This window comes from Carcharhinus amblyrhynchos, chromosome 30, assembly GCF_965287045.1.
Source record: "Carcharhinus amblyrhynchos chromosome 30, sCarAmb.v2.hapA, whole genome shotgun sequence".
In the NCBI taxonomy this organism is placed as follows: domain Eukaryota; kingdom Metazoa; phylum Chordata; class Chondrichthyes; order Carcharhiniformes; family Carcharhinidae; genus Carcharhinus; species Carcharhinus amblyrhynchos.
The window spans coordinates 34,021,136-34,047,613 of record NC_137353.1 but is presented as its reverse complement, the minus strand read 5'-3'; the positions used below and the strand labels follow the sequence as shown (position 1 = coordinate 34,047,613).

Sequence of the window (26,478 nt, the reverse complement as noted above, 5' to 3'; positions counted from 1 at the left end):
TTGCAGAATGTGTTCAGAAACATAGCAATATTTTAATTGATACGTATACGTATATTATATAATCAAAGCACTGTGTATGCATAAATTCCCTGTTTATAGAAATTTGCTAAAACCTTTCACATTTTGATGCATTTTGAAGTTTTTCCTATCAAAAAAAGTTCTGACATTCTTAAATGTAATGTAAACATGATGGACTTGATGGTTTGAGTTATAAGGAGAGGTTGGATAGACAGGGACCTTTTTCCTCTGGAGCGTAGGAGGCTGAGGGGTGATCTGATAGAGGTCTATAAAATAATGAGGGGCACAGATCAGCTAGATAGTCAATATCTTTTCCCAAAGGTAGGGGAGTCTAAAACTAGATTTACTAGGAAGCGACCGGGACTTGATGGTTTGAGTTATAAGGAGAGGCTGGATAGACAGGGACCTTTTTCTCTGGAGCGTAGGAGGCTGAGGGGTGATCTGATAGAGGTCTATAAAATAGTGAGGGGCACAGATCAGCTAGATAGTCAATATCTTTTCCCAAGGGTAGAGGAGTCTAAAACTTGAGGGCATAGGTTGAAGGTGAGAGGGGAGAGATACAAAAGGGTCCAGAGGGGCAGATTTTTCACACAGAGGGTGGTGAGTGTCTGGAACAAGCTGCCAGAGGTAGTAGTAGAGGCGGGTACAATTTTGACTTTTAAAAAGCAATTAGATAGTTACATGGGTAATATGGGTATCGAGGGATATGGGCCAAACGTGGGCAATTGGAACTAGCTTAGTGGTTAAAAAAAAGGGCAGCATGGACAAGTTGGGCAGAGGTGTATAAGATTTTGATGGGTATAGATAGAATGAATGCAAGCAGGCTTTTTCCACTGAGGCTAGGGGAGAGAAAAACCAGAGGGCATGGGTTAAGGGCGAAAGGAGAAAAGTTTAAAGGGAATATTAGGGGGGGATTCTTCACGCAGAGAGTGGTGGGAGTGTGGAATGAGCTGCCGGATAAATGCGGGGTCACTTTTAACATTTAAGAAAAACTTGGACGGGTTCATGGATGAGAGGGGTGTGGAGGGATAGGGTTCAGGTGCAGGTTAGTGGGACGAGGCAGAAAAATGGTTCGGCACAGACAAGAAGGGCCAAAAGGCCTGTTTCTGAGCTGTAATTTTCTATGGTTCTAAGAGCCTGTTTCCACGCTGTAAATCTCTATGACTCTATGGGTGGAATTTTACCGGCACGTCCACCCATATTTCGCATGATCCCGCCCAAGGCTAATGGAAAATGCCGTTCTCCGATATGGTAGGGGCTGGCGTGCTGGTAAAATTCCGGCCTATGACTCTAAGTCATTTTGTAAAGTGACTGCAAATTAGAAATAAATCATAGAACCCTACAGTGCAGAAAGAGGCCCTTCGGCCCATCGAGTCTGCACTGAACACAATCCCACCCAGGCCCTACCCCCATATCCCTACACATTATACCCACTAATCCCTCTAACCTACACATCCCTGGACACTAAGGGGCAATTCCTTAGCCAGGCCAATCAACCTAACCCGCACATCTTTGGACTGTGGGAGGAAACCGGAGCACCCGGAGGAAACCCACGCAGACACGAGGAGAATGTGCAAACTCCACACAGACAGTGACCCGAGCCGGGAATCGAACCCAGGACCCTGGAGCTGTGAAGCAGCAGTGCTAACCCACTGTGCCGCCGTGCCGCCTGCTGGGAAGGCTGGGAATACTTAGCGGGTCTGTAGGGAGAGAAACGGAGGGAATGTTTCAGGTCATGATCTTTCACTGGGATCCAAGGGAGAAGCCCCTCACCCTGCTCTTTTTTTGGATGGTCCCATGTCATCTGCTTTGTCTGCCCGAGAGGGTCGACTGTAACGTCTTCCCTGAAAGACAGCTGGGATTTCCCGACTGTTCACAGCAGCGACATCCTCAGGTCCCACCAACAGTGTGCCCCCATCATGGGGGGTGGGTTCCTGGCGGCATGGGGTGGAAATCCTACTGACAGCGCCAGGGCCAGAAGATCATGCCACCAGCCAATGGCATGCTGCCCCCCCACCCCCCCATGAGCATCATGCCACGAAAAGGCCAGGAAATTTGCCTCCCCCCCCCTCACCCCACCTCTTCCCCACATCTTCAATGGTACAGCACTCCCTCAGAACTGTGCTGGAACGCTAGGCTAGATTTTGTGCTCAAGGCTGGGTATCTGAGCCAATAATCCTTTGACTTTAAGGCAAGGATGATCCATTCAGAGAATTTTCTCCAAATCAGTGAAGATTGAGGAAGACTTGGGGGCCCGAGTACACAGATCATTGACATGTAATGAGCAGATACAAAACATAGCCAAAGAGACTGATAGAAGATTGGTCTTTATGTTGATAGATTTTTTTTGTTAACTAGAGGTGTTAAGAGATATGGGCGAAAGTGGGTATAAGTAGTTAGTTTCCAGATGGGTGGCATGGTGGCACAATGGTTAGCACTGCTGCCTCACAGCGCCAGGGACCAGGGTTCAATTCCCAGCTTGGGTCACTATTGTGTGGAGTTTGTACATTCTCCCCGTGTCTGCGTGGGTTTCCTCCGGGTGCTTCGGTTTCCTCCCACAGCCCGAAAGATGTGCGGGTTAGGATGCATTGGCTGCGCTAAATTCTCCCTCAGTGTACCCGAACAGGCGCCGGAGGGTGGCGACTAGGGGATTTTCGCAGTAACTTCATTGCAGTGTTAATGTAAGCTTACTTGTGCCACTAATAAACAAACTTTGAAGGATTGGATGAGTGGGGAAAATACTGATAAATGGACTCAAATGTAGGACAGAGTCAGTCCACCCACTTTGGACCAATTTGCAATCAGAGTTATGATTGAGGTACTTATCAAGGAGGTGAGGATTTGAAGGTGTTTAGGGTGATATTTTCAGAATTTAAGTTCCAGACAGCTGCAGTGCAGGTCACCAATGGTCAGCCAATTTAGTCAACGATACACATACAGGTACAGGTGAACAATGGGAACCATACAATGGATATCCAAAACCATACAGCAAGACCTTGGAGTGGCACGGTAGCACAGTGGGTTAGCACTGCTGCTTCACAGCTCCAGGGTCCTGGGTTCGATTCCCGGCTCGGGTCACTGTCTGAGTGGAGTTTGCACATTCTCCTCGTGTCTGCATGGGTTTCCTCCGAGTGCTCTGGTTTCCTCCCACAGTCCAAAGATGTGCGGATTAGGTTGATTGGCTATGCTAAAAACAAATTGCCCCTTAGTGTCCTGAGATGTGTAGGTAGGGGGATTAGTGGGTAAATATGTAGGGATGTTGGGGTAGGGCCTGGGTGGGATTCTGTTCAGTGCAGGCTCGATGGGTCAAAGGGTCTCTTTCTGAATTGTAGGGTTCTATGATTCTATGACCTGCAATCACACAAGAGACAAATCTGTGCAGGTTGTCTGGAATTATGCAGGAGAATGTTTGCAACAAAAAAAAACACATCTGGAAACGTAGAGGTGAACAATTTGGGACATTACAGGAACTCTCCTTGGAGGGACACATCTGGGACTACACAGCCACATGGTTCAAAAACCTGTCATGATGTGGAGATGCCAGTGTTGGACTGGGGTGAGCACAGTAAGAAGTGTTACAACACCAGGTTAAAGTCCAACAGGTTTATTTGGAATCGGGAGCTTTCGGAGTGTTGCTCCTTCTTCAGGTAGACGATGAAGGAGCAGCGCTCCGAAAGCTCGTGATTCCAAATAAACCTGTTGGACTTTAACCTGAAGTTGTGAGACTTCTTACCAAAGATCTGTAGTCACTTAACTCAACTCTCCAGTTGACGTGGCAGAATTTTAAGCTGGATTAGGAGTGAGGAGATAGGTAGATGGGATCACGCAACTATTGATTATTGAGCTCACTTGCCGATACATTAAGGAATATTACAACGTTTTAATTTATATCTGCACATATATAGTGTAGTATCTTTAAAAGCATTGTGTATGCAATTTACAATTACCAATTCATAATTGTACAAGGACACAACTGCATGAAGCAGACATAAAATGAATTCCGGAGACATTGGGTGTATTTCAAAATACTTAGTCCAGGTAATGGAACCGCACCAGCTCAGCATGAGGTTGAAGAACCCTCTTAGCATTTATTCAGGCGGAATGTGTTTTGATCCAGAGCTGTGGTAGGGTATTTTTTTTTCCAGTAAGTGCAATGTAATTGGGTTCGAATTGACATGTTTTCTTTAGGATGAGCTGGGAGGATGGAGGCTCGTTCAAGCCAGAATAGCCCGTGAAGACGATGTTAGCGTTCTAAGCGGGACCCCAGTCGACGCGGTTACCAGCGTCTCCATCAGGAATAGCACAAGGTTGAAGTCAACGCGGTGACTCATGCGTTTCTGAATAATATTAAGTGACACCGTTTTGATAAAGCAAGAGATTATATCGAGTGAGTCACTGGGTGCCAGTGTTGTGCCATTAGGAAAGATTGTTAAACATGCAATGCTTTTGGTTAGTGCAAATTTCTCCAAAGCAAAGCTTATTTATTTGAAAATGAGACATATTTATGCACATTATTTGTGAAGTATTTGCGGTTTATTTATTTGTATAATATTCCTGCAGCCTTGCCCAGCAATGTACACCAATAGAATGATTGAACTTAAATCTCTTCATAGAATCCTTACAGTGCAGAAGGAAGCTATTTAGCTCATCGAGTCTGCACCGACCACAATCCCCTCTCCAGGCCCTAGCCCCAAAACCCCACATATTCACCCTACTAACTCCCCTGGCACTAAGGGTCAATTTAGCATGGTCAATCCACCTAACCGACACATCTTTGGACTGTGGGAGGAAATCGGAACACACAGGGGAAACCCACGCAGACACGGGGAGAATGTGCAAACTCTACGCAGACAGCGATCGGAGGCCAGAATTGAATCCAGATCCCTGGCGCTGTGAGGCAGCCGTGTGCCAATGTGCCCTCTTGCTAATAATAAGAGTTAACAGCAAAATGTGGGGAATCTGAAATGGAAACAGGAAATTCTGGAAAACACTCAGCAGATTAGACAGCAGAGAGAAAAACGCAGAGATGTGGTGATCAATGTTAAGTTTTTGCTTAACGAGCCATATTGGGCATCAGGTATGTGTACATTTGTAAGGTTTTTTTATTCATTGATGGGACATGGGTGTCACTGGCTGGCCAGCATTTATTGCCCATCCCTAGTTGCCCGAGGGCAGCTGAGTGTCAGCCACATTGCTGCGTCTCTGGAGTCACGTGTAGGCCAGACCGGGTAAGGACGGCAGATTTCCTTCCCGAAAGGACATTAGTGAACCAGATGGATTTTTCTGACAATCGACAATGGTTTTGTGGTCACCAGTAGGTACATCATCCCAGATATTTTTTATGGCACTGTGAGGCAGCAGTGCTGACCACTGCGCCAACATGCTGCCCCTATTCCGAAAGCGTTCGATGAACTCCCCATCTTCCATTCGATCTTTCCAATCAATATGTGAATTGAAATCTCCAATGGTCACAGCCTTTCTGACACCTTTGGACTAATCTCCGAGGGTCAGGCAGGGAAAAGTCACGTTAAACCTACTCACGGTCAAATACTTTCCCCACCTCAACCCACTTCAATCGACTGCTGACGGACATATCGCGGTCAAGATTAGTTCCGTCTAATATACCATTGCTTCATATAGAACACTGACAATGTGGCACCTAAAATGGATGGTCGACAGGGTCAAAGGCCGCAGTCAGGTCCAGAACAACTAGAAGGGAAAGTTTATCACCATGGTCGTGATGTGTTTAAGTACTTTAACCATGGACCCACGGAGAGGAGTGGCAGGCATGAAAATCAGACTGAAGGATGTAAAACCATAGAGATGGAAGAAAGATGGGCATTGACACAGAAGGTGGCAGCGCATTCAAAGTCTTTGGAGAGAACATGGCGGTTGGAGATGGGGGGTGGACGATAGGTTGTGAAGGTGAAGGGGGTCAATGGTCTTTTGATATCATTTGCATTTGGTATATCATTTATTATTCTTGTCACAGGATCATGCAGCACGGTGGCACAGAGGTTAGCACTGCTGCCTCACTGCTGTGTTCGACTCCCGGCTTGGGTCACTGTCTGTGTGGAGTCTGCACATTCTCCCCGTGTCTGCATGGGTTTTCTCCAGGTGCACCGGTTTCCTCCCACAGTCTGAAGGATGTGCTGGTTAGTTGCATTGGCCGTGCTAAATTCTCCCTCAGTGTACCCGAACCGACACCTGAGTGTGGAGACTAGGGTATTTTTACAGTAACTTCATTGCAGCGTAAGCCTATTTGTGACACTAATAAATAAACTTCAAAAAAAACTGCAATGAAGTTACTATGGAAATCCCCTGATCGCCACACTCTGGCACCTGTTTGGGTCAACGCTCCCTAACCGGCTTGTCTTTTCGACTGTGGGAGGGAACCGGAGCACCCGGAGGAAACCCACGCAGACACGGGGAGAACATGCAGACTCCGGACAGACAGTGACCCAAGCCAGGAATTGAACCCGGGTCCCTGGCGCTGTGAGACAGCAGTGCTAACCATTGTGCCACTGAGCCACCTGTGAAAAGTAGAGATGGGGGAAAGATAGGCATAAACGCAGGAGGTTGCACCACGTTCAACATCTCTGGAGAGGAAGGGAAGGTTGGAGATAAGGTGGTGGGGGGGATTGGCGATAGTTTTCAAGGATGAAGCGAGTCAAAGGTTCTTTGGGATCTTTCACAGTATTGATGGCTCTTGGCACTGTGTGTTGGAGCAAGTGACTGTGTGATCAGTAAGTGTTGGAAATGGAGAGTGGATTTACGCTGAGTATAGCGCTCCACTTTCAGCTAATTTGGCATTCACCACGCATGCAGAGCAGCATTGTATTTGGTCAATCAAGGTTAAACAGTCCTGCCACTGCTGGTGTTTAATTATGTTCAGGGAGAGATTTAGAAGTGGCCACTCGCAGAACACAGTGTTCCCTTCCGTCCTGCAGCTTTTCTGTCAGAGTGTGTGAGATACATTCCAATCCTGAGCAAATATTTCCTTTCAACGGTTTCCTTCAGTAATTCGACACGTTTAATTGCTGGCGCTTTGCAAACACTGAACCACACCAGCATGGCAGCTGATCGAGTGGAGTCTCCACCTGTTATGAGGTTGGTCCTTCCATTAGATAACCCAACCCTTCAACGCACAGCTGAACTGCAATCTGTAATAGAACATCGAACACAGAACACTACGGCACAGACAGGCCCTTCAGCCCACAAGTTGCGCCGATCATATCCCTACCTACCAGGCCTATCTATAACCCTCAATCCCATTAAATCCCATGTACTCATCCAGAAGTCTCTTAAAAGACCCCAGCGAGTTCGCCTCTACCACCACCGATTCCACTCACTCACCACCCTCTGAGTGAAAAACTTACCCCTGACATCTCCTCTGTACCTGCTCCCCAGCACCTTAAACCTGTGTCCTCTCGTAGCGACCATTTCAGCCCTGGGAAATAGCCTCCGAGAATCCACCCTATCTATTCCTCTCAACATCTTATAAACCTCCATCAGGTCGCCTCTCAACCTTCGCCTCTCCAGGGAGAAGAGACCTAGCTCCCTCAACCTATCCTCATAAGGCATGCCACCCAATCCAGGTAACATCCTTGTAAAATCCAAGATAAAATTCCCAATTGGAGCAACAATAAAATCCACAGGAGATTCCACATGGGAAATGACTCAACAACAATTATGACATCCAAAGTCAGATTCTGGAAATTGGGAATTAAGAACAGAAAATGTTGGATACACACATATGGACATCAAAACGTTAACTCTTGTTTCTCTGTCTGTTCTCCAGCTTCTTCTATTTTCATTGCACTTATAAGATGCCCTTAAACATTCTAAGACACTGCACAGTGTTTCTGATCAAACAAATCGAAACGCAAAAGGGGAAATGAGAGAAGGTTCGTCATAGCAACCTATCTCTGGCTGTCTCTGTTTCCTCTACATCGGAGAGGCCAAACGCAGACTGGGTGACTGTTTTGCTGAACACTCGTCCGCGAGTGGGGCCCAGACCTTCCTGTTGCTTCCCACTTTAACACACCACCCTGCTCTCAAAGAACAAAGAACAACACAGCACGGGAAAGAGGCCCTTCGGCCCAACGAGCCCGCGCCACCATTTTAACATTGCGAGTTCCCTCTTCCACCCCTGTCTACGCTTATGGCACTCCACATTGGAAACCAGATTGAGGGGAGACTAATTTAGGGACAATTTATTCCTGCCAATCAGCCTAAGAGCACATCTTTGGGGTGTGGGAGAAAACCGGAGCACCCGGAGAAAACCCACGCAAGCACGGGGAGAATGCGCAAACTCCCACAGACACCGGCCCAAATCCATGTATCTGCACAGCAAACAGTGATAGTCACTGAGCTGTCGTGTTGCCCGTGAGATGGTCCAGTTTAAGCGTACACTAATGACGTGAAGCACTAGGCAACTCTTGAAACATCCAAGAGCAGCCCTCGCACGACCCACCACGTGTATGCCCCTCGTTGGACAACAAGGTGGACCGAATCACCTGGGGATTAAAAGAGAAAAACATCAATAACATGCACATCTCCTCTCCACATGTCTGTCCTTGGCCTTTTGCAATATTCCAGTGAACCCCAACACAAACTGGAGGAACAGGGGGGAATCTTATAGAGATGTATAAGATAATGAAGGGGATGGATAGGGTAGAGGTAGAGAGATTCTTCCCGCTTAGAAAGGATAGCAGGACTAGAGGGCACAGCCTCACGATAAGGGGGGTGCAGTTTAGAACAGAGTCGAGGAGGAATTTCTTCACTCAAAGGGTGGTGAATCTCTGGAATTCTCTGCCCTTTGAAGTGGTGGAGGCTACCTCGCTGAATATATTTAAGTCACGGGTAGATAGATTTCTGATAGACAAGGGAATTAAGGGTTATGGGGAGAAAGTGGGAAAGTGGAACTGATCCACTTCAGATCAGCCATGATCTTATTGAATGGCGGGGCAGGCTCGAAGGGCTAGATGGCCAACTCCTGCTCCTATTTCTTATGTTCTTATAACAGCACCTCATTCCCTGGAGTGTAGAAGAATGAGGGGAGATTTGATAGAGGTGTATAAGATTTTGATGGGTATAGATAGAGTGAATGCAAGCAGGCTTTTTCCACTGAGGCTAGGGGAGAAAAAAACCAGAGGGCATGGGTTAAGGGTGAAAGGAGAAAAGTTTAAAGGGAATATTATGGGGGGGGGGATTCTTCACTCAGAGAGTGGTGGGAGTGTGGAATGAGCTGCCGGATAAATGCGGGGTCACTTTTAACATTTAAGAAAAACTTGGACGGGTTCATGGATGAGAGGGGTGTGGAGGGATAGGGTCCAAGTGCAGGTCAGTGGGACGAGGCAAAAAAATGGTTGGGCACTGACAAGAAGGGCCAAAAGGCCTGTTTCTGAGCTGTAATGTTCTATGGTTTCTATCTCCCAACTGGGCACTTTTCAGCCTTCCAGATTGAACATTGAGTTCAACAACTTCAGAGAACGACCAGCTTTATTGCGTTTCCATTCTTTGTCATTCCTTCTTTTCATTTCGTTCATCCATTTTTATCACTTCTCCAATCTCGTTCTCCATCATGTTTCCAGCCACACCCCCTCACCACCCCACCTTCTGCCACATTCCTCAGACAGTCCCCTAACCATCTGTACCTCTGCTCTGACATTCACACATTCTGATCACTTACTGGACACTTTTACCACCTTTCTCAGTCTTCTTCACCCTCATTTACATTCCCTTAGTCTGAATACACCATCCCCCCCACCCTCACAGTATAAATCTCATCTGATTTTCTTTGCTTTTAGCTCTGATAAAGGATCACCCAAACTTTGGCTCTATTCTCTCTCCACGGATCCTGCCAGACCTGCTGAGATTTTCCAACATTTTCTATCTTTGTTTCAGATTCCTGCATCCGCAGTATTTTGCCTTTAATCTCTGACTAGGACTGGACAGATACAACTCTATACCAGCACGTCTGTTCGAGTGTGGGAGGAAACCGGAGCACCTGGAGGAAACCCACACAGACACAGGGAGAACATCCAGACAGACAGTAACCCAAGCCGGGGAATCAAACCTGGGTCCCTGGTGTTGGGAGGCAGTCGTGCTAACCACTGTGCCACCGTGCCACCCCACAAGGCAAGGAGGGGAGGGTAAATTAACACTCACAGAGGAAGTCTTTTGTGACTTTGCTAAGAGTTGGCGCCGTGACAGGGATAGTAACTTGATCAGACAAATCAAACACAGAACTGATAGGCACAGAGAGCTGGACAGGAAGGGTACCTTCAGAGAGGCATGGGAGGAGAAGGGGAGGTTGGAGGTGGGATGCAGAGTTTTCCTGTCCCGCCCACCATGGGAATCGCGAACGGTACACGGACCATGCAAAGATCTGTTGACTTCGGGTGGGATTTTCCGGCTTTGGAGCTGGAAAATCCCGCCGGGGTGTGCGTTTGCAATAACAGAAGCGTTCAGGCTGAATGTTTTGAGGGGAGGCAATGATAGATATGAGAGGAGGAGGGGCGGAAATCTGGAGCCAGTTAGGGGAGCTGCGTGGGAATAAAGTTGGGAGAGTTAGTGGAGGGTCTTTTGAACAAGCGGATTTCAGGGTGGGATTGATTGCTGTCAAGGAGCTTGGTGAGTTTCCGTAGTGCATCTTGGAGATGGTAGACACAGCTGCCACTGTGGTGGAGGGAGCGAATGGAAGGGATAAAGCTTTGTCCAGGATGGTGTCGAGCTTCTTGAGTGTTGTTGGTGATTGCACTCATCCAGGCAAGCGGGGAGAATTCCATCTCCTGCCTTTCAGATGATGGACAGGCTTTGGGAAGTCAGGAGGTGAGTTCATCACTGCAGGATTCCCAGTCTCTGACCTGTTCTTGTAGCCACAGTATTTATATGGCTGGGTCATTTCTGGTCAATGGTAACTCCCAGGGTGTTGATAGTGGGGGTTCAGTGATGGGAATGCCATTGAATGCCAAGGGGCAATGGTTGGATCCTCTCCTGTTACCAATGGTCCTTGCCTGGTGTGGTGTGAATGTTACTGATTTACACCCAGTTTACCCACACCTGGTCAAACTTTGACTTTAGTTGAAACTAAGTTGTGAAGGAAGCGGTCATTTTGATCCCCTCGTTTTCTCTCCATCAGCTCGCATCGACTTCTCCAGAAAATAATCATAATCATGGAACGGAAACTAACAGAGAGGGAGGACAATGGAAGCAGTGTGAGTATCCAAATCACGGTGACGGGGGTGTGGGTGACGGGAGTGTGGGTGAGGGGAGTGCGGGTGAGGGGAGTGCGGGTGAGGGGAGTGCGGGTGAGGGGAGTGCGGGTGAGGGGAGTGCGGGTGAGGGGAGTGCGGGTGACGGGAGTGCGGGTGAGGGGAGTGCGGGTGAGGGGAGTGCGGGTGAGGGGAGTGCGGGTGAGGGGAGTGCGGGTGAGGGGAGTGCGGGTGAGGGGAGTGCGGGTGAGGGGAGTGCGGGTGAGGGGAGTGCGGGTGAGGGGAGTGCGGGTGAGGGGAGTGCGGGTGAGGGGAGTGTGGGTGACGGGAGTGCGGGTGAGGGGAGTGCGGGTGAGGGGAGTGCGGGTGAGGGGAGTGCGGGTGAGGGGAGTGCGGGTGAGGGGAGTGCGGGTGAGGGGAGTGCGGGTGAGGGGAGTGCGGGTGAGGGGAGTGCGGGTGAGGGGAGTGCGGGTGAGGGGAGTGCGGGTGAGGGGAGTGCGGGTGAGGGGAGTGCGGGTGAGGGGAGTGCGGGTGAGGGGAGTGCGGGTGAGGGGAGTGTGGGTGACGGGAGTGCGGGTGAGGGGAGTGCGGGTGAGGGGAGTGCGGGTGAGGGGAGTGCGGGTGAGGGGAGTGTGGGTGAGGGGAGTGTGGGTGACGGGAGTGCGGGTGAGGGGAGTGCGGGTGAGGGGAGTGTGGGTGAGGGGAGTGCGGGTGAGGGGAGTGCGGGTGAGGGGAGTGCGGGTGAGGGGAGTGCGGGTGAGGGGAGTGTGGGTGACGGGAGTGCGGGTGAGGGGAGTGCGGGTGAGGGGAGTGCGGGTGAGGGGAGTGCGGGTGAGGGGAGTGTGGGTGACGGGAGTGTGGGTGACGGGAGTGTGGGTGACGGGAGTGTGGGTGAGGGGAGTGCGGGTGAGGGGAGTGCGGGTGACGGGAGTGTGGGTGAGGGGAGTGTGGGTGAGGGGAGTGTGGGTGACGGGAGTGTGGGTGAGGGGAGTGCGGGTGAGGGGAGTGCGGGTGAGGGGAGTGCGGGTGACGGGAGTGCGGGTGAGGGGGGTGCGGGTGAGGGGGGTGCGGGTGAGGGGGGCGCGGGTGAGGGGAGTGCGGGTGAGGGGGGTGCGGGTGAGGGGGGTGCGGGTGAGGGGGGTGCGGGTGAGGGGAGTGCGGGTGAGGGGAGTGCGGGTGAGGGGAGTGCGGGTGAGGGGGGTGCGGGTGAGGGGGGTGCGGGTGAGGGGAGTGCGGGTGAGGGGAGTGCGGGTGACGGGAGTGCGGGTGAGGGGAGTGCGGGTGAGGGGAGTGCGGGTGAGGGGAGTGCGGGTGACGGGAGTGCGGGTGACGGGAGTGCGGGTGACGGGGGTGCGGGTGACGGGGGTGCGGGTGAGGGGAGTGCGGGTGAGGGGAGTGCGGGTGAGGGGAGTGCGGGTGAGGGGAGTGTGGGTGAGGGGAGTGCGGGTGAGGGGAGTGCGGGTGAGGGGAGTGCGGGTGAGGGGAGTGCGGGTGAGGGGAGTGCGGGTGAGGGGAGTGTGGGTGAGGGGAGTGCGGGTGAGGGGAGTGCGGGTGAGGGGAGTGTGGGTGAGGGGAGTGTGGGTGACGGGAGTGCGGGTGAGGGGAGTGCGGGTGAGGGGAGTGCGGGTGAGGGGAGTGTGGGTGAGGGGAGTGCGGGTGACGGGAGTGCGGGTGAGGGGAGTGCGGGTGAGGGGAGTGCGGGTGACGGGAGTGCGGGTGACGGGAGTGCGGGTGAGGGGAGTGCGGGTGAGGGGAGTGCGGGTGAGGGGAGTGCGGGTGAGGGGAGTGCGGGTGACGGGAGTGTGGGTGAGGGGAGTGCGGGTGAGGGGAGTGCGGGTGAGGGGAGTGCGGGTGAGGGGAGTGCGGGTGAGGGGAGTGCGGGTGAGGGGAGTGCGGGTGAGGGGAGTGCGGGTGACGGGAGTGCGGGTGAGGGGAGTGCGGGTGAGGGGAGTGCGGGTGAGGGGAGTGCGGGTGAGGGGAGTGCGGGTGAGGGGAGTGCGGGTGAGGGGAGTGCGGGTGACGGGAGTGCGGGTGACGGGGGTGCGGGTGACGGGAGTGCGGGTGAGGGGAGTGCGGGTGATGGGGGTGCGGGTGATGGGAGTGTGGGTGAGGGGAGTGCGGGTGACGGGGGTGCGGGTGATGGGAGTGTGGGTGAGGGGAGTGCGGGTGACGGGGGTGCGGGTGATGGGAGTGTGGGTGAGGGGAGTGCGGGTGAGGGGAGTGCGGGTGACGGGGGTGCGGGTGACGGGAGTGCGGGTGACGGGAGTGTGGGTGATGGGAGTGTGGGTGACGGGAGTGCGGGTGAGGGGAGTGCGGGTGAGGGGAGTGTGGGTGACGGGGGTGCGGGTGACGGGAGTGTGGGTGTTGGGTTTTGGTGATAATCTTTGGACTGAAAATATTTACATCCAATTGGACCCAATGGAATGATTTGTGTTGCTCCCCTTTGTCCTGAGGTAGCCGATATTGGAAACTGTCTTTGTCCTAGCTCTCAGTGTGGAACTGAATCCCGAGGATTTGTCGGTTTATTGGGAAGACTGTTCCTGTTGACTGCATTCCTCATGTCTTTATCTTCAGTGGTCTCTAGATGGTGGCATTGCTCCTTCTGTCAGTGTGAGGAGACAGAGTAGCTTTCAGCCTCTGTTTCCTGAGTGACGGACGTAACTCAGGCTTCTGATCCAGGGCAATGCTTCCCAAACACCTTTGCCCCGCTGAAATGGTCCAGTAATCCTGGATCCCTCCAATGAATTTGAGCGCCATTTACCATGGACTGTGGCCCAAAGGAGACCTTAGAAAAATCCAGGCGGCAGCTGGGATCGGTCTGAGTATGAAATGTGAATGACCGGTGTTGATGTGGGAGGCAGACTTATCAGTTCAAATTGTATTCAAATGTTATTTAGTGAAGTGATTCGACAAGGATCGTTCAAACCACAATCAAAAAGTAAAAATACACTATTGCATAAAGGTATAGACCAAATAGATCTCCAGATAGTCGAGTATCTTACTTAATAAAACTCATAAATAGTATGTGAATGGTTAACAATTTAGTTTACTCAACCTGACAACATATGAGCTGTCAACTTTAATTTGTGATGAATATTTCACTTTTATTCAGTAAATTTACTTTTGGAACATGTTGTCATGACCGGTACACTGAAATGTTCTTAATTGTGCAATCCTTTGGTTACTTTATGCTTCATTTCCATTCCCAGTGACGGTACCTCGCTGTGTCAGATTGCTTGTCTATTTTGTATCTTCATCACCAGTAATCGCCATCAGAATTTTCAACAAACCCAATTATCTGTGACACTTTTACAAATTGTCAAATTCTCCATCTCTCCGGTTAGGCCCAGAGAGTTCAGCCACTTAACGCTGGACAATCTCAGCGGGTCTAGCAGCGTCTGTAAGGAGAGAAACGAGCTGACGTTTCCAGTCCAGATGACCCCTGAAGAGTCCCAAAGGGGGTGTGATGGAGAGGGAAGGCCACATCTGGATTCGATACATCAGCTCTTTTCTCTCCTTACAGATGCTGCCAGACCTGCTGAGATTTTCCAGCGTTTTCTCTTTGGGTTTCGGATTCCGCAGTAATTTGCTTTTATTGAGTTCAGCAAACTTTATTGGCTCGCCATGCCTTTGGCATCATCCCTTTCTGGATCAGATGTGACTCTTTCACTCTCAGAATCATCGCTCCACAACAGATCACCCTCCTTTCCATCCTTTGAATTGGATATTTCGGTGGCACAGTGGTTAGCACTGCTGCCTCACAGTGCCAGGGACCCGGGTTCGATTCCCGGCTTGGGTCACCGTCTGTGTAGAGTTTGCACATTCTCTGCGTGTCTGCGTGGGTTTCCTCTGGGTGCTCCAGTTTCCTCCCACAGTCTGAAAGATGTGCTGATTAGGGTGCATTGGCCATGCTAAATTCTCCCTCAGTGTACCCAAACAGGCACCAGTGTGTGGCAACTAGGGGATTTTCACAATAACTCCAATGCAGCATTAATGTCAGCCTACATGTAGCTAATAAATAAATTTCATTCCACTTTTTCTGAGTGGTCTGATGACATTTTGCACGTTAATAACATCCCACCATGATGCTAAAGCCACAGAGAAAACATCAAGTGGGCCAGCACATGTCTTTCTGAAGATTGGTCTCCTCCAATTTGAGAACGGCTTTCGATACTTTCCAGTTTGGCTATTGGACACATCGAAGCTCATGGATGCTTCATCCACGTTGCTAATGTGAGATTATGGATACTCGTGCCTTTTACTGCTGTCTAATTTTGGATGGCTGGGGACTGGTCATTTTACCATCAAGATCTTTTGTTGGTTCCTCGTGCAATCTCCGCTTCTGCCACATTGCGAGCCATTTTCACTCCACAGGGCGGCAACATCAACTACTATTGCTCTGAAATCTTTGTAGGACTCAGGGTTTGATCTGGCTCGCTTAAGTGGATAAAAATGCATCGTATTTCGGGTGATGATACATGGGAAGTTGATGGTGTCGTGGGATCTTTCTGGATAAGTAATCCAGCGGCACAGACGAATGCTCGAGGGACACATGTTCAAATCCCACCATAAGTTTATAACATATGGGAGCAGAATTAGGCCATTCAGCCCATCAAGTCCACTCCATCATTCGATCATGGCTGATACGCTCTCATCCCCATTTTCCTGCCTTCTTCCCATAGCCCATTACCAATTAAAAATCTGTCTAACTCCTCCTTAAATTTACTCAGCATCCACCACACTTTGGGATAGCGAATTTCACAACCCTTCAGAAGAAGTAGTTTCTCCTCAACTCTGTTTTAAATTTGCTACGCCTTATCTTCAGACTATTCTCTCTCGCCCTAGAATGTCCCACAAGAGGAAGTATCCTCTCCATGTCTAATTTATCCGTACCTTTTATCATCTTACAGACCTCAATTTGATCTTCCCTTTTTCCTCTAAATTCCAGAGAGTATCGGCCTAAGCTGTTCAATCTCTCTTCATACAACAAACCCTTCATCTCTGGAATCAATCTAGTGAACCTCCTCTGAACTGCCTCCAATGCCTCCACATCTTTCCTCAAATAAGAGGAGCCAAACTGTGCACAGCATTCCAGGTGTGGCCTCACCAATGCCTTGTATAATTGCAACAATACTTTCTTACCTTTATATTCTATTCCTTTAGCTATAAATGCCAACATTCTACTCACTTTCTTTATTATCTGCTGTATCTGCATGTGAGTATTCTGTGACACGTGAACAAGGACACCCAGATCCCTCTGCACTGCAGCTCCCCGAAGTCTCTCCCCATTTAGGTAATAAGTCGCCTTTCCATTTTCCCGACCAAAATGCATGAGCTCACATTATCCGAGTTAAACTCCATCTGCCGCACTCTCCTAACCTATCTATATCCATTTGTAAGGTTCTTATTTCCTCATTGCAACTTACTGTCCCGCCTGTTTTCATATCATCTACAAATTTGCTTCCAGAGCCCGCTATCCCTGCATCCAAGTCATTAATACAGATTGTAAATAGCTGCGGCCCAAGGACTGAATCCTGTGGCCCCCCACTTGTTACTTCTTGCCATCCAGAAAAAAAAAACGTATATCCTAACTCTCTGTCTTCTGTCCATCAGCCAGTCACCTATCCAAGATAATAATCCCATGTGGTTACATGAAATAACCTTTTGTGCGGCACCTTATCAAACACCATCCGGAAGTCCAGATATATTACATTGACAGGTTCCCCATTATCCACTTTGCTTGTTACATCTTCAAAGGACTTTAACAAGTTAGTCAAACATGACTTGCCCTTCATAAACCATGCTGACTATGATGGATAGCGTTTTGACTTTCCAAATGTTCTGATATTGCTTCCTTGATAATAGATCCTAACACTTTCCCAAAGACAGATGTTTAACTAACTGTTGTAATTTCCCACATTTTGCTTCCTTTTTGAATAAGGGTGCTACATTAGCATTTTTCAAATCCACTGGCAGCTTTCTCATCATAGAAATCCTACAGTGCAGAAAGAGGCCATTCAGCCCATCGAGTGTGCACCGCCCACAATCCCACCCAGGCCCTATCCCCATATATTACCAGCTAACCCCTCTAACCTACACAACCCAGGACACTGAAGGGTAATTTAAGCATGGCCAATTAACCCAACCCGCGCATCTTTGGACTGTGGGAGGAAACCGGAGTACCCAGAGGAAACCCACACAGACACGAGGAGAATGTGCAAACGCCACACAGACAGTGACCCGAGCCAGGAATCGAACCCAGGACCCTGGAGCTGTGAAGCAGCAGTGCTACAATGCCGCCCGTGTCCAGGGGATTTGGGAATATTATAACAAATGGATTTAGAACATAGAACATTACAGCGCAGTACAGGCCCTTCGGCCCTCGATGTTGCGCCGACCAGTGGAACCAATCTAATGACCCTCTAACCTAAACTATTCCAATGTTATCCATATGCCTATCCACTGACCATTTGAACGCCCTTAAAGTTGGCGAGTCCACAACTGCTGCAGGCAGGGCATTCCACGCCCTTACTACCCTCTGAGTAAAGAACCTACCTCTGACATCCATCCTATAATTACCACCCCTCAATTTAAAGCTATGTCCCCTCGTGTTAGCCATCGCCACCCGAGGAAAAAGGCTTGGTTAGGAGAATTGGCCATGGCAAATGTGTTAGGTTACAGGGAAAGGATGGTGGGTTGGAATGATCTGTCAGAGAGTCAGTGCAGACTCGATGGGCCGAATGGTCCCCTTCTGCACTGTAGGGATTCTATAAACATACAGACTTGGGAGAAATAAGCACATAAATGAAGAAAATTGCCATGCGTTTGAATAAAGTCAAATCTTTTCTCATATTCAAATCAGGTGTGGCGAATTCCAGGAAAAGCAGTGAATGGTCTGTCCACCCTATCTAACCCTCTGATCATCTTGTATGCCTCAATCAGGTCACCTCTTAACCTTCTTCTCTCTAACGAAAATAATCTCAGGGATTTACTATCTCTGCCGCCACATCCTTTAATACCTGAGGCTGTTGGCCATCAGGGCTAAGGGACACATCCGCCTTCAATCCCAACAGTTTGCTGAGTACCTTTTCCCTATCGACATTGATTGTTCTACGTTCTATCCTCTCTAATACCTCTACTTGCCCCTTCCTTCAGGCTGCAGATGGAATTCAAACTCAACAAAACCTGGAATTGAAAATCTATTCTCAGTAATAGTGACTGTGAATCTATCATTGATTATCATTAAAAATCTCTTCTGGTTCACTCATGCCCCTTTAGGGAAGGAAATCTGCCGTCCTTACCTGGTCTGGCCTACATGTGACTCCAGAGCCACAGCAATGTGGTTCGAACAAGCCAATCAGTTTAAAGGCAGTTAGGATAGGCAACAAATGCTGGCCTTGCCAACAATGACCATGTCCCATTAAAGATATTGTATTTTGGTGATTTTGAGGGCTAATTCCGATGAATGCTTCTCAAGATCAGGCCAAGAACAGGTCTCTGTTCTCATGAAGCATTTGCGTATACCGGCGATAACGAAGAACTGTAGAAAAAGAGAGAATCGGCCATGGATCTCTAAGAAAACAAAAGAGGGTATCAAATTGAAAGAAAATGCATACAGAGTGGCAAAAATTAATGGAGGATTGGGCAATCTTTAACAGAAAACCACAAAAATGGTTATAAAGAAAAGTAAGACAGGTTATGAGAGTAAACTAGCTCAGAATATTAAAAAAAATAAGCTTCTACAAATACATAAAATGAAAAGGAGTGGCTAAAGTAAACATTGGTCTTCTAGAGAAGGGGAATGTAATAACTGGAAATGAGGAAATGGCTGAGGCATTGAACAGGTATTTTGTGTTGGTTTTCACAGTGGAAGATACAAATAACATGCCAAAACTTGATGACAGGAAGGCTATGGCAGGTGAGAACTTAGAAACTTTCATTATCACTAAAAATATAGTGTTGGGAAAGTTAATGGGGGCTAAAGGTAGACAAGTCTCCTGGTTCTGATGGAGTGCATCCCAGGATACTAAAAGGGATGGAGGGAGAAATAACAAATGCACTAGTGGTAATTTACCAAAATTTGCTGGACCCTGGGGTGGTTCCCACAGATTGGAAATGTGACGCCACTGTTTAAAAAAGGAGGCAGACAAAAGGCAGGTAATTATAGGCCAATTAGCTTAATTTCTGAGGTAGGGAAAATACTTGAATCTATCATCAAGGATGAAATAGCAAGGCGTCTGGATGTAAATTGTGAAAATGCAATAGGGCAGATCATGTTTGACTAATATGGTGTAATTCTTTGAGAACATTACATGTGCAGTGGACAATGGGGTACCTGTGGATGTGGTGTATCTGGATTTCCAGAAAGCATTTGACAAGGTGCCGCACCGAAGGCTACGATGTAAGATAAAGGTGCACGGTGTTACGGGTAATGTATTAGCATGGATATAGGATTGGTTAACTAACAGAAAGCAAAGAGTGGGGGTAAATGGGTGTTTTTCTGGTTGGCAATCAGTGACTAGTGGTGTGACTCAGGGATCAGTGTTGGAACTGCAATTGTTTACGATTTACATAGACGATTTGGAGTTGGGGACCAAGTGCAGTGTGTCAGAGGGCTCAAGTTTGTAACAGACTGGCCAGGTTTATCTCTCAGACCGTTGACTGCCTTTCCTGGAATTCATCACACCTGATTTGAATATGAAAAAAGATTTGACTTTATTCAAACGCATGGCAATTTTCTTCATTCAAGTGCTTATTTCTCCCAAGTCTGTATGTTTATAGAATCCCTACAGTGCAGAAGGGGACCATTCGGCCCATCGAGTCTGTACTGACTCTCTGACAGATCATTCCAACCCACCATCCTATCCCTGTAACCCCACACATTTGGCATGGCCAATTCTCCTAACCAAGGCATCTTTGGACACTATGGGACAATTTACCATGCCCGATCCACCTAATTGCACATTCTTTGGGCACTAAGGGGCAATTTAGCATGGCCAATCCACCTAATCTGCTCATCTTTGGACATTAAGGGGCAATTTAGCATAGCCAATCCACCTAACCTGCACAGCTTTGGACTGTGGGAAGAAACCAGAGCACCAGAAGGAAACCCACGCCAACACAGGGAGAACATGCAAACTCCACACAGACAGTGACCCAAGGCTGGAATTGAACCGGAGTCCCTGGCGCTGTGAGGCAGCAGCAGTAACTACTGTGCCACTGTGCCATGCAACAATGGGAGTGTGCCATTCAGTCCTGAGTCCCTCCAATTAGATCCTGGCTGATTTGTATCTCATTCCCTGTCACATCAGTTAGCTATTTGTTTTATATCTACATGTCAGTGAAGCAGACAGTAATCTGTCAATGCCAGCCCTTACAGTAAGAAGTCTCACATCACCAGGTTAAAATCCAAGAGGTTTATTTCGAATCATCAGCTTTTGGAGCACTGCTCCTTCATCAGTTGAGTGGTATGGCCGCCATGGTGATGCTAATTGCGGAGGGGGAGATATTGACTATATAAACTAGTAACATTCCCGTGAAATGAACAGCTTTCTGTACTGTACTCAGTCCTTAACTCACAGAGACTTTTATAATCAAGGTGTTATACTAATTATTGGTTTGTGTTCTTAACTAATTGCCTAATCTGTAAAAGTGTGACAACTGCTGAGTGTCGAGGCTTTTCAGTTTGTTTCTCGTGAATGGCAATAACACTGACACAACCTGGAGTGAAGGGAGATGGGCAGAGAATGGGCATTGGCCCCAACATCGCCCAACGTCTTTCATATCCAAATAGGGACAGGTAGAGCACGGGGACAGGTAGGGAATGGGGACAAGCGGAGAATGGGGATAGGCAGAGAATGGGGACAGGTAGAGAATGGGGACAGGCAGAGAATGGGATAGACAGAGAATGGGGGTAGACTGAGAATGGGGACAGATAGAGAATGGGAGTAGGCTGAGAATGGGGACAGATAGAGAATGGGAGTAGGCTGAGAATGGGGACAGATAGAGAATGGGGACAGGCAGAGAATGGGATAGACAGAGAATGGGGGTAGACTGAGAATGGGGACAGATAGAGAATGGGAGTAGGCTGAGAATGGGGACAGATAGAGAATGGGGACAAGCAGAGAATGGGGACAGGCAGAGAATGGGGACAGGCAGAGAATGGGGACAGACAGAGAATGGGGACAGGTAGAGAATGGGGATAGGCTGAGAATTGGGACAGGTAGAGAATGGGGATAGGCTGAGAATGGGGACAGATAGAGAATGGGGGTAGGCTGAGAATGGGGACAGATAGAGAATGGGGACAGATAGAGAATGGGGACAAGCGGAGAATGGGGGTAGGCTGAGAATGGGGACAGATAGAGAATGGGGGTAGGCTGAGAATGGGGACAGGTAGAGAATGGGGGTAGGCTGAGAATGGGGACAGATAGAGAATGGGGGTAGGCTGAGAATGGGGACAGATAGAGAATGGGGACAGGTAGAGAATGGGGATAGGCTGAGAATTGGGACAGGTAGAGAATGGGGCCAAACGAAGAGTGGGGACAAGCGAAGAATGGGGACAGGCAGAGAATGGGGACAGGCAGAGAATGGGGACAGGCAGAGAATGGGGACAGGCAGAGAATGGGGATAGGCTGGAGGAAGGAGAGGGTAGTAAGAGTGGGTAGCTGGGCAGGAAGATAATGACAGTTTTGTTTGTAGCTGTCTGACATTCCTATCATTGCTCTGCCTGTGTTTATACGTTGGTGGAATAATCAATTAAAGATACTCTTTTATATTTGGCAGATTGCGATCGTTAGAGGACCAGCTCCTACATATGAACAAAGTGGAGGAAAGTGGAGGACTGAATTTGCTGATCAGTCACGATCAAAATGAATGGTGGGACAGGCTTGAAGGGCTGAATGGCCTAGTCCTGCTTCTGGTTTCTATGCTCCTTCACAGACGCCGGCCCGATCACATGATCCTCAAAAGGATCGCCCCCCCCCCCACCCCTTAAAGGGGCCATGTTCCACATAAGGAGACCTAGCCGTCCTCACTTGGTCTGGCATACACCTCCTCGTTCAGCAATGTGGTTGACTCTGAGTTCAAGGGGAAATAGGGACGGACGGCTTCCGCACCCCACAAATTCCTTAAAAAAATATCGCATACAAGGGGGTGGCTTTCACGTGAGAGTCAACCGTACATCGCATGTGGAAAAACTGCATGGGCGGCACGGTAGCACAGTGGGTTAGCACTGCTGCTTCACAGCTCCAGGGTCCTGGGCTCGATTCCTGGCTCGGGTCACTGTCTGTGTGGAGTTTGCGCATTCTCCCTGTGTCTGTGTGGGTTTCCTCCGGGTACTCCGGTTCCCTCCTGCAGTCCAAAGATGTGCGGGTTAGGTTGATTGGCTGTGCTAAGAAATTGCCCCTTAGTGTCCATGGATGTGTAGGTTAGAGGGATTAGTGGGTAGGATATGGGGGTGGGGCCTGGGTGGGATTGTGTTCGGTGCAGACTCGATGGGCCGAAGGGCCTCTATCAGCACTGTAGGGATCTATGATAATTATTATCAGAGTGTCAATTCAGGCTCTCAAATGTGCATTATCCGTCCCCCGACTGACCCTGGGTTAAAACCCATTATTTGCGTTGCTGGTAAGTGGAATTATTTTTGCATGTGTGTGAGTGACACCAGTTCAGGGAGACACCAGCGCCTGCTGTTGGGGTTTTGGCTGCTAACTGCTGATTCTGAGGCCCCGATTTTAGAACTTCTGGCTTCCCCTAAGGTTCCAAGCCCGCCCTGGATCCACTTCAGTCCTGGCCACTGAACCGAGGTGTGGCTCCCACACCCAAAACCCACAGACTTTTCAAAAAGGAAAAAGCCCTCGGCCAGCCACAAGCACAGACAGCTTTGAAGAACCCTGTGCCGATTCTGCCTGAGGTTCCCTCAAAGTACACGGACGCTCGCAGGGGTAAATAATGAGAGAGGGGAAATCGGGAGCAGCTAAACAGGAAAATCAGATGGAAGCAATTAATCTCGAAGACTGTAAGAGATAGGAGCAGCAGCAGGCCCTTCAGCCCGTCAAGATTGCTCCACCGTCCAATGATGTTCCGAATGAGATTAGCTCAGATCCCACGGGAATACTGCGGAGAATGTTAATGTGGGTGGGTGAGTGAGTGGGTGTGGGTGGGGAGGAGCAGTTCAGGAAAAATGTATTGGAAAACTGACTCCATCCTGAAGATTCCTGCGTTTTCCTGCTGTATGAGTGAGCAACGTCCCCTTGGAGAAATCACTGAGTCACAGAGTCATACTGGCCTTTATAGCGAGGGGGATAGAATATAAAAGCAGGGAGGTCTTGCTGCAGCTGTATAGGGCACTGGTGAGGCCGCAGCTGGAGTACTGTGTGCAGTTTTGGTCGCCGCACTCGCGCAAGGATATATTGGCCTTGGAGGGAGTGCAGAGGAGGTTCACTAGGCTGATACCGGAGATGAGGGGGTTGAACTATGAAGAGAGACTGAATAGACTGGGTCTGTACTCGTTGGAGTTTAGAAGGATGAGGGGGGATCTTATAGAGACGCATAAGATAATGAAAGGGATGGATAGGGTAGAGGTAGAGAGATTCTTCTCGCTTAGAAAGGACAGCAGGACTAGAGGGCACAGCCTCAAGATAAGGGGGAGGGGGGGCAGTTTAGAACAGAGTTGAGGAGGAACTTCTTCACTCAAAGGGTGGTGAATCTCTGGAATTCTCTGCCCATTGAAGTGGTGGAGGCTGCCTCGCTAAATATATTTAAGACACGGGTAGATAACAGTTGGTGAGTCATAGCTGACATGCCAAATTTCCTTAGTTTTCTGAGAAAGTAGAGGGGTTGGTGGGCTTTCTTAACTATAGTATCAGCATGGGGGGACCAGGACAGGTTGTTGGTGATCTGGACACCTGAAAACTTGAAGCTCTCCACCATTTCTACTTCGTTTCCATTGATGTAGACAGGGGCATGTTCTCCGTTACGCTTCCTGAAGTCGATGACAATCTCCTTTGTTTTGTTGAACATTGAGGGAGAGATTATTGTCATCGCACCAGTTTACCAGATTCTCTATCTCATTCCTGTACTCTGTCTCATCATTGTTTGAGATCCGATCCACTATGGTGGTGTCATCAGCAAAGTTGAAAATTGAATTGGAGGGGAATTTGGCCGCACTGTCAGAGGTGTATAAGGAGTATAGCAGGGGGCTGAGAACACAGCCTTGTGGGGCACCGGTGTTGAGGATGATCGTGGAGGAGGTGTTGTTGCCTATCCTTACTGACTGTGGTCTGTGAGTTAGGAAATTCAGGATCCAGTCACAGAGGGAGGTGCCGAGGCCCAGGCCCACGAAGTTTGGAGATGAGTTTCGTGGGAATAATGGTGTTGAAGGCTGAGCTGTAGTCAATAATTAGGAGTCTGACATAAGTGCCTTTGTTATCTCGGTGTTCCAGAGTTGAGTGCAGGGCCAGGGAGATGGCGTCTGCTGTGGACCTGTTGTGGCGATAGGCAAACTGTAGTGGATCCAGGTAATCCGGGAGGCTGGAACTGATTCAAGATTAACCTTTGACTAACCTTTCGAAGCACTTCATAATGATAGATGTCAGAGGCACTGGCTGATAGTCATTAAGGCATGATGCTTGGTTTTTTCTTAGGCACCAGGGTGATGGTTGTCTTCTTGAAGCAGATAGAGACGGCAGATTGTTGTAAAGAGAGGTTAAAGATGTCTGTGAATATCCCTGCCAGCTGATCCGTGCAGGATCTGAGTGCAAGTCCAGGTACCCCATCCAGGCCATCACTTTCTGTGGGTTGACCCTTGAGAAAGCTGCTCTGACATCTGCAGTGGTGACCCCAAATATAGGTTCATCTGAGGCTTCCGGGGTGGAGGGCATGCTCTCGCTGATCTCTTGCTCAAAACGGGCATAGAATGCATTGAGCTCAGCAGGATGGCGTGCCTTGGAGCTGGCGATTTTACACGTCTTCGTCCTATGCCTGTTATGCAGGTCTTGCCATAGTCTGCGGGGGTGTGTGTGGCTAGCCTGGAACTCTAGCTTGGTCCAATATTGTCTTTTGACATCTTGGATGGATCTCCTTAGATCGTATCTGGATTTCTTGAATAGTCACAATGTGGAGATGCCGGCATTGGACTGGGGTAAACACATTAAGAAGTCTCACAACACCAGGTTAAAGTCCAACAGGTTTATTTGGTAGCAAACGTCACTAGCTTTCAGAGTGCTGCTCCTTCGTCAGGTGAGTGGGGGTTCTGTTCACAAACAGGGTATATAAAGACACAAACTCAATTTACAGAATACTGATTGGAATGCGAATCTTTACAGCTAATCAAGTCTTGAAGGTCCAGACAATGTGAGTGGAGAGAGCATTAAGGACAGGTTAAAGAGACGTGTATTGTCTCCAGACAGGACAGTTTGTGAGATGTTGCAAGTCCAAACAAGTCATAGGGGTTACAGATAGTGTGACATGAACCCAAGGTCCCGGTTGAGGCCATCCTCATGTGTGTGGAACTTGGCTATCAGTCTCTGCTCAGTGACTCTGCGCTGTCGTGTGTCGTGAAGGTTGCCTTGGAGAACGTTTACCCGAAGATCAGAGGCTGAATGCCCGTGACTGCCAATAGGAAGGGAACAGTCTTGCCTGGTGATTATCGAGCGATGTTCATTCATCCGTTGTCGTAGCGTCTGCATGGTCTCCCCAATGTACCATGCTTCGGGACATCCTTTCCTGCAGCATATCAGGTAGACAATGTTGGCCGAGTTGCAAGAGTATGTACCATGTACCTGGTGGATGGTATTCTCATATGAGATGATGGCATCCATGTCAATGATCTGGCATGTCTTGCAGAGGTTGCTGTGGCAGGGTTGTGTGGTGTTGTAGTCACTGTTCCCCTGAAGGCTGGGTAGTTTGCTGCGGACAATGGTCTGTTTGAGGTTGTGCGGTTGTTTGAAGGCAAGAAGTGGGGGTGTGGGGATGGCCTTGGCGAGATGTTCATCTTCATTAATGACATGTTGAAGACTCCGAAGAAGATGTCGTAGCTTCTCCACTCCAGGGAAGTACTGGACGACGAAGGGTACTCTGTCCATCGTGTCCTGTGTTTATCTTCTGAGGAGGTCGGTGCGGTTTTAGGCTGTGGCGTGTCGGAACTGTCGATCGATGAGTCGAGCACCATATCCTTTCTTATGAGGGCATCTTTCAGCGTCTGGAGGTGTCTGTCGCGATCCTCCTCATCTGAGCAGATCCT

The 26,478-nt window shown here is 49.1% G+C and overlaps 1 pseudogene; it reads left to right on the top strand.

Moving 5' to 3' along the window:
• Positions 1 to 5,682: 5,682 nt before the first annotated feature.
• LOC145360042 (small ribosomal subunit protein eS6-like) overlaps positions 5,683 to 26,478 on the top strand; it is a 34,482-nt pseudogene continuing 13,686 nt past the window's right edge.